Raw genomic sequence first — 15,638 nt, 5'->3', positions numbered from 1 at the left:
GGTCAGGGAACTTCATAGCTATCAGGCAATTGGATTGATTGAACCAAGTGCTCACAATAATGGCACTGAAAGAAGGCAGAGTAAATAACGAACATTGGATCCCCTTTACAATGAAAAACTATTAGAGAGACAGAACCAGTAAAACAAACACAATTCCGTATGTCAATCCAAGACATATGGACTAAAAATACATATAGGGAGAGAGCGAGCATGCACAAGAGAGAGAATGCAAAAGCCTTATAAATGGCGAAGTGAAAAACACTCATTTCCCATGCAATAACTAATATGATGTGGAACAAAGGAGCTGAGACCTTCTCGCCATAAACAACCGATGAAAATATAAACATTTTCTGGGGCGCAGATGGCTGATGCTTTGATTTTATTTTTCTTTTCTATACATTTGACAGCTAAATTCAGTCATTTGTGAACAACGTGGCCATAAAAATGAGTAATAATGATTGGAGGTATCTTACTTTTGTTTTAATGGGCTCTAGAGTGATTCTGAGGAGCTGCTCCAACCCTTGGGGGAGGAGAGGGGGTAAGATGCTATGGCCAGATCCTCAGTTGCTGTTCAGAAGCCTCACAGCAGCAGAATTACACCAGTTTACGCCAGCTGTGGATTGGGCCTGTAGGTTTTCTGCAGTACTGGCTCCAAACTCTAAATTAATGCTGTCCTCAGCTGCACTGTTTCAAATTTGATTGCAAAACCCTGTTGCTGACACAGACAGCTATCAGCGTAACATTACCCAGGACAGGCGGGGAGGGGGGGGGCTTTCAGAGATTTTATCGGCTTTTCAACTTTTTTCCGTCGTTAATTATTTCGGCTATGTCAAACTTGAGCAGAGGATTTTTTCAGCAACTAGAAAGAGTTAGGCACTCCTTGCCAACCTTAATTATTTGTATAAAACTCTTACTGAGAGATTTTCAGAGGGGTAAAGCTACATCTGCAGGGAGACACACTGCCAGTAACTGGAAGGAGCTCCAGCCATCTCTGCAACAGAGTTTCAGTCTATTTTCATCCACAGAATCACTATAAAACCTGGGTGAATCCAACAAATTCCCTGTGCTTCACTTTACCTTCCTGTAGAAGATACTTACTTTATCTATATGACCTGCTTTGAGATCCTCAGATTAAGGAAACACAAGGTGATATTGTTTGTTTTCAGAGCTTCACACACTGAGCAAAAGGTAAGTGTGTGTGTGCACCTCGTTATTGTTAAGGATACTAATTTTGGATATAGAGGAGCTGAGTGGCAACAGCAACATGGAATCTAAATATAGAGAACATATAACAGAAATACAAACTCCATCCTCAGCAATGTAAATTTTAATGAGATTATGTATAATCCTTGTATTGACACTTCTGCCAGGGCAGCACAAAAGAATGAGGTTTGTCTGTATCCACCTCCCATACAGCTGAGCATTTTGGCCTCGGCATTTAGGAATCTCCCCAAAATCACCTGGCCAAAGATTGCTCTGGCTGGAGGAGAGTGGATCCAAGGGATGACTTTGCCTGGTGTCAAAGGATTAGTTGGCTTGGAACTTGTTTAGGGACATATCCTAAAATACAACATGCCAGTGTTGCACATCAGCTATTCAATGACGTGATATTAGATGATATTTAAAACTAAAGCTGGCTCTGGCAGTGAGATTTACCAGGCTGGAAAACTGAGTAAAGCACCATGAACAGGAGTTTCAGCTGCTTTGCTGAAGATGGAAATTAACTGCTTTGCAAAAAAGGCAGGGAAAAACCCCAAACATACAGTGTCAAAAGTCCTATTTTGAGGGCTTGAACTGCTCCCAGGCTGCAGCCAGTGTCTACTAGGATGAATGCTATCCTAATACTGCAAATTGCTGCATGCTTTGATTAAGGCCTTTGCTTCATTCAACAGGAAGGTCTTGTGCTGAGCCCCAAGACAGGATCTGTACCCTCCCTCTAAGTGTTCAAAACTACCAGGCACCAAACCCTGTGGTCTCCCAGTGATAACGCCTTGACCCACACTCCTGCAGTCCTTTCCACTGGCCTTGGTGAGCCATGCCAGGGCTTTGTATAGTCCTTGCAGAAATCTCTCACTGCCACTGAATAAATGCTCCTTCGACTGAGCCAAGCACTCCGATGCACAGAATTATGTTCCATCCACACCTCTGACCTTCCAGCATTTAGAAAAGACATCTTCATAGATGAATACAAGCCCGGAGGGAGGCCAGGAACGGTGAGAAAGAGCAAAGTACATTTCAGCCACATTCTTACTAGTGTTCCCTTTGCAGTCTCTCCTGCCGGTTGTACTCTTTTACTGCGATTTGTAACAGAGCCAGAAGATGAGGAGAAAAAATGGGGGGCTTATTAAGTAGATCAAATGTTAAGGTAACATTATGTCCCACACTACATTCTGCAAACTGGTGAGGACACGGTATTATTCAAGTGGTAGCCAGAGATGGCTTTGATAAGTTCAATTACTGCTTTTTTCCATGGGCCTATAAGATCCAGGTCTCTGTGGTTCAGGAGAGGTTGTTGCAACACGGCTTTTCTACCATCCTTCCCTGAACAGGTGAAAGAAAAGACAAACACTCCACTTCTGAGACCTGATAAGACTTGCCGAGCCCAGAAAAGCTGGCAGCTCCTCTGCCTCTTTGGGATGTGAGAATCTTCAGGTGCTGTGACATGATGTGATGTGACAGCTTCACCAGCAGCATATTCCTCTTGTTTACTGCCCAGCTGTAACCTAACTGCAGTTTGAAAAACTTCTCCAGCAGCCCCTGCTCTCCAGCTGGTCTGCACTGTGTTTCTTCCCCCATCTCACTGTACACCCTTCTCTAACTGGCCCTTATGGGATGTTTTGAAGTGATGGTCTCTGCTGAAGATGCCCTTTCTGCAAGTGGTTTGGCCGCTTGCTGCAAACTGCTGACAGCAGTTGGCTGGGAGCCGACCAGATCTGGTGAGTCCCTGCCTTGTGTGCTCAGTGCATCCAGGTTGCCTTCCCAGCCCTTTGTGTCTCTTTTTCTCACACTCATTGCACCTTGTTGGTTTTCTGCACTGTGTTCTGCTGGGGCTGGGTTGCCACGTTGCCCTCAGCTCGCTGTTTGTGAGGTGGTGCTCAGGCTTAGCCAGTCTTCTCTGTGCCTCTGCTGTATTCCCAGCTAGCAATTCAAAGAGCAGACCTGTGAGCCTGTGCAATGAGTTGCCTGGGCTTAGCGGTGTGCAATGCTCATACGTGGGGGTGTTTTGCCAACAGTTCTTAGAAATTGCAGGGTATTTAATTTTAAAGGTGCCAGGGAGCACTAGGCACCAGCTTATCAAAAGCGAGAGGGGAAGATAAAATGATCCCTGCTCCCCATGTCAGAAAGTAGATATCGCCACAGGGGGGTCCACTGGATGCCACAACTTCTCATTTACTTCTCCCCAGTTCATGCCACAGAGTCAGGATGGTGAGCTCTGATCCTGGAGTGATTTTTCTTAATGTCTTTATATAGATGAGTTAACTCAAAACCTTTCCAACATAAGCATGTTTTTCTGTTCCTTCATCCTGACCTTGGCATTTTCTTTCTCCACTCCAAGTTCTCTGCTGTCCTCTGGCCAGCTTTGCCTCTCATTTGTCAATGTTATTATTGAATTTTCAAATGCCAGTAGTGCACATAAATCAATGGCTGGCTTCTCCCCAGTGGCATATCCCTGCCACATGTGGTCATTCATTTTTTTTAATAAGTCCTCCTCTCCTTTCACCCATTTATAAAAATGCATCTTGTTCGCCTGCTGCCGTCCATCATTCGGTGAGTCCAGCTATTTGTTGCCCCTGAGTGCTTATTCATCAACGTTTTCAAAAGCAAAATCACTCTTCGCCTCCTGCTCTTATTGTGCCATCAATCTCGACTGGGGATCAATAAACCTCGCTTTTGCAATTTTTCCCCCCATCGTCCTGTGCTAGCTTTCCCAAAGTCTAGCCTTTGTATTTACATTTTTAACTGATCATCAGAAGTAGGACAATGACAGTGTTGACGAGCAGGATGCTTTCATTTGCTCCCAGAGTGGCAATAACTGGTCCAGCATCACTCATCTCTCTTGGGGACCCTGAGAATTGAATACTCATCTCTTTCTCTTTTTCCTTTGGCCCCAGGAGTTGGAAATGGGGAGAAGATGACCCCTGGCCACACAGTTCTTGCAGACATTAGCCCTGGAGACTAGAACTGGGTGAATATTTTTCTTCTAAACATCATTTGAATGAAAAATAGCTTTTCACTGAGAACTGAAATTTCCATTGAAAAGTCTTTTTTGTTGTTGTTGGTTTTCAATAACAACAAACAAAACTAAAAAACTCTTTTTAAAAAAGTTTCCTCTTTCAAATATACACTTAAAAGGCTGACATTTATTTTTGAAACTGCTTCCAAGAAAACAGACTATTTTATTTTTTGACCAGAAATGTTTCCCAAAGCTGAATATTTTCACGACTTTTTCAAAAGCTAAATGTTTCAGTTATCAGTTTTATCTTTTCGTTGAAATCCTAAAAAAAACCCTCTCTGAAGCTGAAAAGACTTCCAGCAATACTGATCAGCTTCTGAAATTTTCCAAGCTATCCTGCGCACTGTGCAAATAACAGGACTTTCTGACTAGCTGTAATCATAACAACCCGTATCGAGCACATAAAGACTTAGGGTTCAGGCTCGGGCACCGCAGAATGGTTGAGGTTAGAAGGGACCTCTGGAGGTCACCTTGTCTAACCCCCCTGCTCAAGCAGGGCTGCCTAGAGCTGGTTGCACGGCCCCTGTCCAGACAGCTTTTGAGTATCACCGAGGAGGGAGACTCCACAACCTCTGTGGGCAACCTGTGGCAGTGCTCAGTCACTCTCACAGTAAAAAAAGTGTTTCCTCATGTTCAGATGGTGCCTCCTGTGTTTAGCTGGTGCCCATTGCCTCTTGTCCTGGAACTGGACACTACTGAAAAGAGCCTGGCTCCATCTTCTTTGCACCCTCCCTTCAGATATTCATACATGTTAATAAGATCCCTCCCTGAGCCTTCTCTTCTCCAGGCTGAACAGTCCCAGCTCTCTCAGCCTTTCCTCATCCGTGAGATGCTCCGGTCCCTTAATCGTCTTCGTGGCCCTTTGTTGGACTCTCTCCAGTATGTCCATGTCTCTCTTGTAACGGGGAGCCCAGAACTGGACACACTACTGCAGGTGTGGCCTCACCAGTGCTGAGCAGAGGGGAAGGTTCACCTCCCTCGACCTGCTGGCAGCGCTTTGCCTAGTGCAGTCCAGGATACCGTTAGCCGCCTTTGTGGTAAGGGTACATTGCTGGCTCGTTGCTGGTTCAGCTTGGTGTCCACCAGGACCCCCAGGTCCTTTCCTGCCAAGCTGCTTTCCAGCTGGGTGGACCCAGCATATCCTGGTGCATGGGGTTATTCCTCCCTAGGTGCACAACTTTACATTTCCAACCCATTTCTTTCTGGGGCAGGGTAGCCTGGCCTCATTAACCCTTCCCTAATGAGACAGAGGAAGCGCCTGCCCCAAAGTTTTCCAGCAGCAGAACCTGAGTAAAGGAGAGAGGCAGCAGATGGAAGCATGTGCCAAGGCAATAAATTCAGGCCACAATCACTAACATTTTGTGGTTTGACACTTAATTGATTAACTAATTTGAGGCAACAAGATTTAGTGTAGCTGTAGATTAGTGTCGAAGGGATAATTACGGCTAAGCTCCCATTTCCAAACAGTGCGTCAGCTGCAGTTTCGAGCCGGCAGGACCAGCGTTAAGGCTCTTGCCTTGCAGCCGATAGCAAAGGTTCCTGGAATAGGTCCTCTATGGCTCAGCACCCGGGGATTGCAATGGAAAGGTCAGGCACTGACTTATCAGCATAGACAAAATCCCTTCCTATAATGTATGTGTTTATTCTCAAATTAAATATATTAATGTATTATTTGTTCTTAAAATGTCATTCAATAGATAGTAGGCTTAGGTTTCCTGGCAGACCTTTGAAGCTTAAAGAGTAATGTAATAATAGTACATTAATCCATAAGCTACACAGTCTTCTCCCAGCAGACCCCAAACTCCAGAACTGGCTCTAAAGCACTGAATTTGCTGCATCTGTTTCTAGGAATTTCTGTCTAACAATAGTGGACTTGTTGGAGTCTGCTCTGCCAGTTCCAGCATGAAATGCTGCTTTTCTCGCACCCATCTGTTCAGCATTAACATTTGGGCACCTGTAAATGGTGTTTCTGGGGGCAAAGGCAGGTGTCCATTCCTCTAATGATGCACATCTCTGTACTGCTAACACAAGGGTGGGCTAGAGGCACCAAATCCTGTTCTCCGTGTCCCTGCAGAGAGCAGGTCTTTGGAGCCAAAGTTTGGTTTGGGCCAAGCCCCAGTTTAAGCTAGAGGAAATGCTACATTTGGACTTTTCCCCAGGCTGAATTCTTGGCACAAGCAAATCATGTCTTGGGAAAAAAAAAAAGTCTTGAAAGAATGTCTCCATCTTTTTCTCCAAATCATCTATCCATCTATCTGTTTGTCTGTCTAGAGATGATAGCTTGATAGCTATCTAAATGCCAAACCTGATGTTTTGGAGAGCTTGGAATCCATCTCTGAACTGCACTGATTTTAATTCTGCAAGTCTTAATACTTGATTGACAAATACAGCTAAACAATCCATCACAGTTGCCTTATCTAAAAAATGTAACCTTTTTTCTGTTTATGGAACAGGCACATGTGGAACATGTTTTTCTTTTACTGTCTATTTATTCCACTTTATTCAGTGCACTTTTTATTTTTTGTTTTGCTGGTTCTCCCCACCTTCACATGACACACCTTTCACCTCCGATTCCTGGAAAATACTGGTTGCTTGCAAACAAGCTCTGACTGTGTATGAAAGCAGGTTTGAGAAAAGAGATCTTGGAAATACCCCAGCTGAACTAAAGGTTGCACTTTCTGCCCATATCTCCCTGAACTTTAGAGACTGCACATGGAGCTAGGTGCTAACCACGCTGAAGTCTTCCTTTGAAGCCTGCATTCAGCATGGCACAAGGGATAGAGAAACTGAGTGCTCACTCCAGAGTCCTCAGGAGGGATTGTAGCATTTTATATTTATGCCATGTGGACAGTCTGGGTTTGGTCTGTGACTGGAGCTTCTAGGTGCTGCCAAAGTGACAGTAATAATTAGTATGCTCATCTTCTACCCTTTTAAGATAAATGTGAATCTTCTGTTGTTTCAGGCAACCATGGTGGGCTGCCAACACTGCAAGAATATCCAACAAAAATTGATGTTGAGATATGCTCACCACTGTGGATGTTATCACTAACAGTGTTGGCAATTATTAAATTATAGTTATTGCTCTAATGATAGTAAAAGTAATGTTTGTTAATTGCTAAGGCAAATTAACATCTTTGCAATTTCACATTTGGGGAGAATCTTAACAGACTGGTGATGCTGAAAGAGTCAATGGCACCGCAGGGAGCTGAGCTGGGAAGGATCCATGCAATTTCACTCTACTGCAACCCTGTTTTCATCCCAACCCCACCCAAAACAACTCCTCTGCTCTTTAGAGGAGAGATTCAGCTCTGCCTGCAAATGGCAAATATGAAAATAAATAAGTGCATAAATGAGTGCATTTGGCAGGAGGGAAATTCCTCCCCCCTCAGCTTCCCAGAACTTCCTTTCCTTCCCATCCTGCTGCCGAGGCAGAGCCAACCCAGGGCTCTGTGTGGCAGATAAGTGCCTCCCAAGCTGTTTGCTCCCCACGAGGGAAGAAGGCAACGTGGCACCTTTCCCTTCTGAGAGCAGGAGAGGATTTCCTGGTGTAACCCTGGATCACAGAGCCATAAAGGTCACTGAGAGAACATGCTGGGATCCTTCTCTTCAGCTCTTGTAATGGTATTAGCAATGACTGTTTCTTACTCAATCATACTCCCAAAGGATTTTCAATAAACTTTTTATGTGCCATAACTGTTACATTAAATAAAGCTGAAAGTATTGAGTAAACTGACTGTAAATCACTTTAGATGCCTTGGAATTACATTAAGTGTGAGAATTATGGATCTTTTGCTGCTCGCAGAAACAGAGAGATGACAGAGCCAGAAATTTTTATGCTGCCAACCCTTCTGAAGGTTTTTTTAATTATTTTTTTACACCATACAACAGGCTTCTCCTCCTGTAAATGGCTCGTTGAGGGACATGTTGGGACCCTGTGGGGTAGGATCCTATGGTGCTGGTGGGTATTTTCCCTTCCTATCAAGCTGGGTTGGTTTTCTCAGTCTGGAAATTGTAATTAAATGCTGGGGTAGGGTTACTGTTAGCAGAGCTGAACAGGCTGTGAGTTTTATTGCATCAAGAGTGATTTTCTGTTGGTAGCCTGACAGCCAATACTTCATCAATACAAATATATATTTTGTTGTAAATAAATGCTGAGGAAACATCTTCTGTCTCTACTCTTTAGGCACCCCAGAATTAGCTTAAATGTATGTTACATTTAATACCCTACAGAGAGACACACAATCTAATAAAAGCAGCCCCAAGTGCCCTGCACTACAGAATAAATGAGCTTCTCTCCTCCTTTTCCCATGTTTGCCCCCTCACACAATGTCCCGCTTACATTTCACTGTCAATGACTGGGACCTAAGCACCAGATGCTTTGGAGCAGAGGCAAAGCAGAAGAAGGAGAACGGTCAGCCAGGTCTCAGCAGCTTCTCCATGGCCTGGCCTGGATCTTTCTTGCTGGGTACGTCCTGCCATTGAGAGACAGTGGCTGTAGTCTCTGAAGGTGAGAAGACTGGCCCTGACATCCCTCCGGGTGGAGGAGACTTCTCCTTGCTCTGTCAGTTGGATACCAGTGGATGTGTGACAAGGACACGTAGGGAAGCAGACCCCTCAGGAGCTTTGCTCTGCCAGCCCAGACTGCATCAAGAGTAGCAAATGAAAGGCAACACATCTGCCCAGAGCAGTGCTTAGCACTGAATGAGTTTGGCAAATGCAACTCATCTGGTGATAAACCAAGACAAGAAAGCTGACTGGACGGTGAACTTGGCGGAGGCTGGACCCGAGAATGTGAAACCTCTCTAATGATACCGCATTTATGGATAAGGACCATGGGAAAGCTCTGGAATTCTGTGGATCTTCCGCATTTTAAACCAAGCTTTACTTTCCCTCACCTACATTTGTGCCCATCGCTAGGGCTGGTAGGATGTAAATATGAAAGCAGGGGCTCAACCTAGTCCAACAAAATGTACTTTTCCTAGCTGGGGACCCATGGAACACAACATAAGAGCAGGCTTATGCTTGAAGGCCTGAATCTGAGATATCCTAGCTCCCCAGAAAAAAGTGGGCTGGGACTCTCTTGTAACCTCCTCTTCATATCCAGCAATACGGCAGGGGTTTGAGACATTCCTCTCTCGAGTTCAGAGCAATCAGGAAAAGTTCATATGTCTGCACCCACTCACACGCCATCTCCTGAAGTCAGAGGAGGGCTCAGCCCAGCAGTAACGGTGGCAGCCCCAGCTTATCCCAAACAGGCCAGAATGAACGTCCCTTGTTACATGTGGGAGGTGGGAAGCGGAGGGCAATGGTGCGGGGAGATTTTGGTTTTCTATCTTATCACCACCGCTGCATTAGGAATCTACCTCTCCAGCCAAGGCGAGCTGGATGGCAGCCTGACTGGCAGCACAGAGCACTACAGTGTGTGCTAGTCTGCGTGCGCGAGAGAGAGGGCGAGGGAGGGATGTACGCCTGGCTGGAAACGCTGCTCCGCGCTCCTAGCAGACGCATGGCAAATCAGACTCCTGCACGCCAACATCCTGATGAGGAAATAGTTAGAAAAAGGCTCCCAGTGGGAAAACCTTCTGTTTTGCTGATCTTGTAAATCAGCTGAATTCAGCATGTCACAAGCACGTCTTACAATACACAAGACAATGCCCAGATTTTTGTAGTGCAAAAGCATATTAACCTTTGTGTACTCTTGCCGGGTTTCGACAAAAGATGTCTGTTAAGAACTGCAGGGCTCATTGTAATTGCTTGCCATGTGGGTAAGTGATCCAGAGCTGTGTGAAGATAAGAAGAAATTGCTAAAGGCAAATCACCTGGGTTTTATTATGCTTGCCCTAAAAATAATTAGCATGGCCTATGAAATCATACTGTGAGGGGGTTTGTTTTAGCAGGAAACTGTAACCTATATATTGTAGCTTTCTTTCTGGAGAGTTGATCTTTGTAGTTGTGTTGATGTGTCTTTTTTTTTCTTTATTATTTTCTTTTTTAACTACAGTGAAAGACAAATGAACAAGCTCATACTGCTCTGAATAGCAACAAGGCGACTACTTGCCAGCCTGTAAAATCTGGTATTGTCCCTCCTGGAGTCAGAGCTTGACCTTAAGAAAATTCCTGCCAGTTTCTCCGAGGGAACACGTCCCTGTGCTGCTGCAGAAGCCTGTTTGCCACAGGTAACGCTTTTTACTTGGGATTATGGGTTGTGTATTTGCCACCAGGCATAAAAATTCACCACTTCTTCTGAGATACAACAGCTTTGCACGGGACCAAAATGGTGGGGTTTTTTCCGTTTGTTGTATCTATCTGGAACCACAAAAATATCAAGGTCAGAACAGAAAGCAGGAAATAAAACAGCAACTGTATATAAAATTACAGGCTTGCTATTTTAAGTGCTAGCTGCCCACAATTTAGTGTGAATTGCAGGTGATCAAAACCTCTGAAAGTGTCTGTGCACATACAGTGTTGGCAACCCCAAGCATTAAAAGCCCTGAGTCAGCTTTCTTAAAATCATGTGTTTTGACTTAAATAATGAGATACTACAGAAATAGTAATATGGGGCTGTGTTTGCTTGAAGCCTTTAGGGATTTTTCAAGCTTTGTTCCACCAGTTTCTTCTCTGTGACAGTCCTCAGTTTATTTTTATCTGAGTGCACTGAAGGTGTCTGTGGCCTAGGTGTCTGGCCACAGATGAGAGGTTGCAGAGACCCTTATATCTGTCTAGTGCTCCCCAGGCTCTCTCTGCAGCCAAAGTAGGGAGAGAGGGTCCTCCACAGGCTGCTGTGGCTTCCTTGCATCATTCTCCAGAAAGAAAAACCTCTCACACCATGAGCAGTATGTACCTGAGAAGCAACTGCCCTAACTTCAATGTCCAAGCTGGTCGGTGAGCATCTCCTAAACTGCCATGCATCCAGTGCAGAGGAACCTCAAACTACACAAAGGCAGTATAATCCCCTCTGTTTAAGTCCTTTCCAGAGGATAAATGGGGCTTCTGGTGGCAAGTGGCTCAAGGATTAGCACCACTCTTGTCTGACCACCTATATCTCATCAATACTGATTCTTCAGCTTCTTGCTCTCGATGCAATTGTATTTCTCAAGCACAGTTTCGTTTCCTAGTGTTTGCCGTAATCCTTGCATTTTCTTGGGAAGATGCTTTTTCATGGCTTAGCTGATAATTTATGTAGTTTTGCTATGTGTTTTCTCTATGGAGAAGAGGAAGGGAAGAAGGGCTGCTGCCTTCGAAAAGCTGGTTTACAAATGTACTGGTATATCCCTTGTTGCAGGCTGAATATTTAAGTGTAGGCCTTTTGTGCGCTTAAGCAGCTTTCCCAGCCAAAAAGTAATAATGCTCGGAGCATCTCCTAGGTCCTGGGATCTGCAACATTTTATTTCTTTGTGATGACAGTGCATAGATATTAATGCTGGTCGTCTTTTTTGGTAATGCATTTGAAGGCTGGATAGTCCAAATACTGTTCCTCACTTGATTCTTCATAGCATGAAGGTGAAGGAAATGAAAAACCACATTGACGTGTTCTTTCAGTGGCTCTCCACAGAAACATTTAGTGGTTTCTCCACCGGGTAGTTAATACCACTTTGCAATGTGACAACCGTTTTTTGCTTTGTTTTATTTACTTTTGTTTAGTTGTGGCAATAAGTACCCAGCTGGCTGTCAAGCAGCATGAACTCTTTGCTGGGGGTAAAGTTCCCCATAGCAAAAGCAAACACAAGGTTCAGGGATCTCCTTACTGGTTCTGGAGGGCTCAGGCAAGAGTTGTGTGGTGCCTAAGCCTTGTGTTAATTTTACCTAGTGTAAGTTAGTTAACTCCTGTGTCCAAGAAGTTCAGCACCCTGATATTGAAGCTCTGGTGCCTCAATGGCAGCTGTAAACGTCAGCGGTTGCTGCTGTGCTTTGAGGAGGAGCAGACCAATTCCTGCACTCACACCAGCAGGGCTGAAGTGGTGGACTGCAACACAGTGAGGGCATTCTTTGGCATCAGATTGGCTTTGGGGACAACGGAGTCTTGCTTGCAGGCACCTTCAAATACCCTGTGCATACTCGGCAATATTAATGGCAGGGAAGTGTCTCTGGAACATACGGATTCCCTGCCATTCACTCAGAGCATTCACAGAAGGCTTCTGAAGAGTGGGGTACACTTGTCTGTTGCCAGCACTCAATGTGAAGGGGTATAACTTCAATTATTTCATCGCTTGTTGGGAGCATTTGTAGTCTCTCTTACTTACTATGATTGAATTTGGGTGAGCTATGTGCAATTCCTGGTCTGGGCCTTCGTCTGCAGCCAGTAACGGGCTTTCCGAGGTAGGTGGTATGTGGCTGGTGGCTCCTGGCCGTTGGAAAATGTTGGTAGGAAGGCTGGTCTCCCTTCCCAAAGTGTGGGGACCTTGTCGTGCCAGCACCTTGCTGTGACTGCTGGACTCCAAATGGCATGGTTTTAGGTATTCTTTGCTGAGCCAGGTCAGGGATTTGTAATTTCTAGTGCTAGCTGCAGTCTGGTTGCCTAAACAGGCTGTTCAGATGTGGTGTGAACTACTGGGGTTATTGGGTGCTAAGAAGTTCTAAATGTCTGGCCATTTGTAAGCCTTTTGAGTCCTGCTTTATGTGTCAGTTTTGACCCACCCGTATTTGTTACTCCCCCCAAACTAACCCCATGTGTGGATCAATACTGAATGAGTGGGGTTTGTCTGTTGGGCCCTGTTTCCTACTGACAGTACTAGAAGTCTTGAGGGTGGGTTAAGGAAAGGAAACTGAATCCATCATTTCTTCTCCAAAACAAAGTCAAATCATATTGATTTGGGTGTTCTTTGTTGTATATTTAATTTGTAGTTAAACCAAAGCTACTATTATCAGCCTGCAGCAACCAGTAGACACACCTTCTTTTGAAATGGCTAGTCCTCCATCTGCACCCATGGGATGTTTCCAATGTAGTGGACATGAGAATCTCTACCTGAGCTTCAGTTAATCCGTCTCATAGGAAAGGCATCCACTGCAGACAGCTTCTTCCTAGGAATCTTTCTGTTCTTTGTCCAGCCACTTTCTGAGCTTCCTTTTAAAGGTCATAGAGAGTCCTAAAAACCATTTTCCCTATTATTATACATTTAAAACAATAGATTCCTTTCTGCATTCACTTAGGCTGGGTTTATTAGAGGTGAATTCCTGTAGCAATTGGTCATTACAACAGTATTCACTAGAAAAACAGAAATATGGTAGTCTATAATTTGGTTTGCATTTGAAATAAAATACAAAAAGCCTACTGAACATGCAGAAAAAAATACACAGCAACCCACAAGGCATGAACATAGGCTGTTGTTTTACATTTGCCTAATCCCAGGGTAACCTGAAATAATGCCTCTGCCTGGGTCTGGGGCAGAACATCCTCTTCTCACCAAATTTAGTGGGGTAGCAGAGACTGCAATAAGCACCTGATCTGATGATTTGACCTTAAACCCCCACTTCTTAGTTCTACAAAATCAGGCCAGAATCTCTCAAGGATCCAAACTTCCCTGAAGGTCTTATGCATTAAAAGATGATTCAAGGAAGCTCTCAGTAGTGAGAGCACCCAGCATCCTGGGGCGAGTCTAATCAAACTGCTGCTCGCTCGGGGAGATGCTGCTCCCTATAAGTTTCAGAGACCCATTAAGGACCAACAAACTGAAATAAGAATTGGACTGAGTCTAGACCCAAACTCCCCAGCTCAGGTTCATTGCACCAATAATAGGAAAAAGAAAAACAGAAATATCTTCAGCTGAGCTGCTGACCATCACTTTTAGGCTTTTTGCAGTGGAAGCTCAGTATTGTTACTCTCTTCCTCTGTGGGATGAAGTAAGGAACTTGCATAACCGAACATCCCCTCCTCCGTCCAGTGCCAGCCCATGTGCCATTTGTGGTTCTGCACAACTGGATTGCTGGTGAGATGCTGCCACATGGTGAGAAAATACTCGGTGCCGCTAACTTGAGTTCAATTTACTCTAAAGCTGAGAAGTTTTGGAGATGTAACTTCCAACACAGAGATAGAAAGATTGATTTGGAGCTGGTAGGCTTTCTCTGACATAAGTTCCCCTGCGCTATACAATGCCTCTGTGAGCTCCAAAGTTTCAGAAACAATGCTAGCCTAGAAACTAGCAGGGGAATCCCTTTCCCTGCTGATTATGTATTTTTCTGCAGCAAAACATTGTAAGAAAGGCATTGAATTATATAAACCACAACAGTGCTTGGTCCTCATAGCCCTCAGTGACTTGGAGGCACTAAAGACAATGTGATGTAGCAGTATAGTAGTTTCCACACTCTGGATTTGTATTATTAAATACCAGGATAAATACTCATTTCAAACCCACATCATTTGTCAGCTCTTGAGTTATGGCTGCTTTGGTAACTTAGACACCCTCTCCTTCTGCCAAGTTCCCATGCTCTTTGTTTTGAATATGTGTAATTTTATGTGTTTGGACTTAAATAACTTCTGCTGTTTCTCCCAAGTTCCTCCTGTGCTAGAACCTGCCAGACCCCTTCTGGGGAGGAACAAAGGCAGAGGCACTTCCAAACAGGATGAAAAGGAAGGGGGGGGAGGACTGTGTTCTTGAGAAACACATTGTTTTGTTTTTTTTTTTAAGGAATTGGAAAGTCGTGCAGAAATTGAATCAACTTTGCTGTTAACTTTGGTCATGGATCTTGAAAATGTCTCTTTCCCATGAAATCCCAGTGGCTTTCTGGAGTTTAGCACCCACAGGCCATGTTTACAAAGCAGCTGTGGACATAAGAGGTGACTAGATGCTAGAGGGCTATACAAAAACTCTGAAACACATTATGCATCTGATTTCCATTTAAAAACAGTTCATGCTGGCATGCTGGGTGCCTCCATCACCTAGATGCTTTTTAAAATCCCTCTACAAGTCTATAAGCCTCTTTTAAGTACGGAATGCCAGTATCTATTTAGACCAGTTTGCAGGCATGACTTTGGCAACATTACTTAAACAAGTTCATTGTATAAATGGATGCAAAAAAAAAGGTCCCAAAAGACTAACATCCTGTCAGTGCTCAAGGCAGGTCTCCAGGAGTCTCTGCTAGATACTGAGCTAGCATAAATCAGCATAGTTCAGCAGTCTCTACCTGGAGCTCTGCTGGTTTATACCAGGGGAGACCTAGAATGATGTCTCTTGTGCTTAGAGCAGGGGCTAGAAGGGCTGGATGAGAAGTGATTTCCCTGATGCCCTTTGAGACTGGTGTGGTTTGTCTCACAAGTGGAATGAGTTTGGCATGCCTTAACTACCATTCATCAGCTCCTAAACACATGACAGAAAGGTCACGGACGTGTGGACATAACAAGGGACCCTGTGAATTAGGAGTAAGAAATAACAGCATTTAGGGCCGGCTGGAGACTTAAATGTTTCAAAAT

At 44.4% G+C, this 15,638-nt stretch overlaps 1 long non-coding RNA gene across 1 annotated transcript in view; it reads left to right on the top strand.

The window, feature by feature from the left end:
• Nucleotides 1-15,638, top strand: part of LOC138688864 (uncharacterized) — a 131,535-nt gene that overhangs the window by 42,051 nt on the left and 73,846 nt on the right. The window contains exon 2 of the long non-coding RNA XR_011327668.1: nucleotides 10,236-10,410. This is a non-coding gene — a long non-coding RNA (uncharacterized lncRNA). The remainder of the gene's footprint in view (nucleotides 1-10,235; nucleotides 10,411-15,638) is intronic.

The sequence above is a fragment of the Haliaeetus albicilla genome, chromosome 13 (genome assembly GCF_947461875.1).
Source record: "Haliaeetus albicilla chromosome 13, bHalAlb1.1, whole genome shotgun sequence".
Classification (NCBI taxonomy): domain Eukaryota; kingdom Metazoa; phylum Chordata; class Aves; order Accipitriformes; family Accipitridae; genus Haliaeetus; species Haliaeetus albicilla.
The sequence above is the reverse complement of the archived record's forward strand: the minus strand, read 5'-3'. Positions and strand labels throughout refer to the sequence as shown.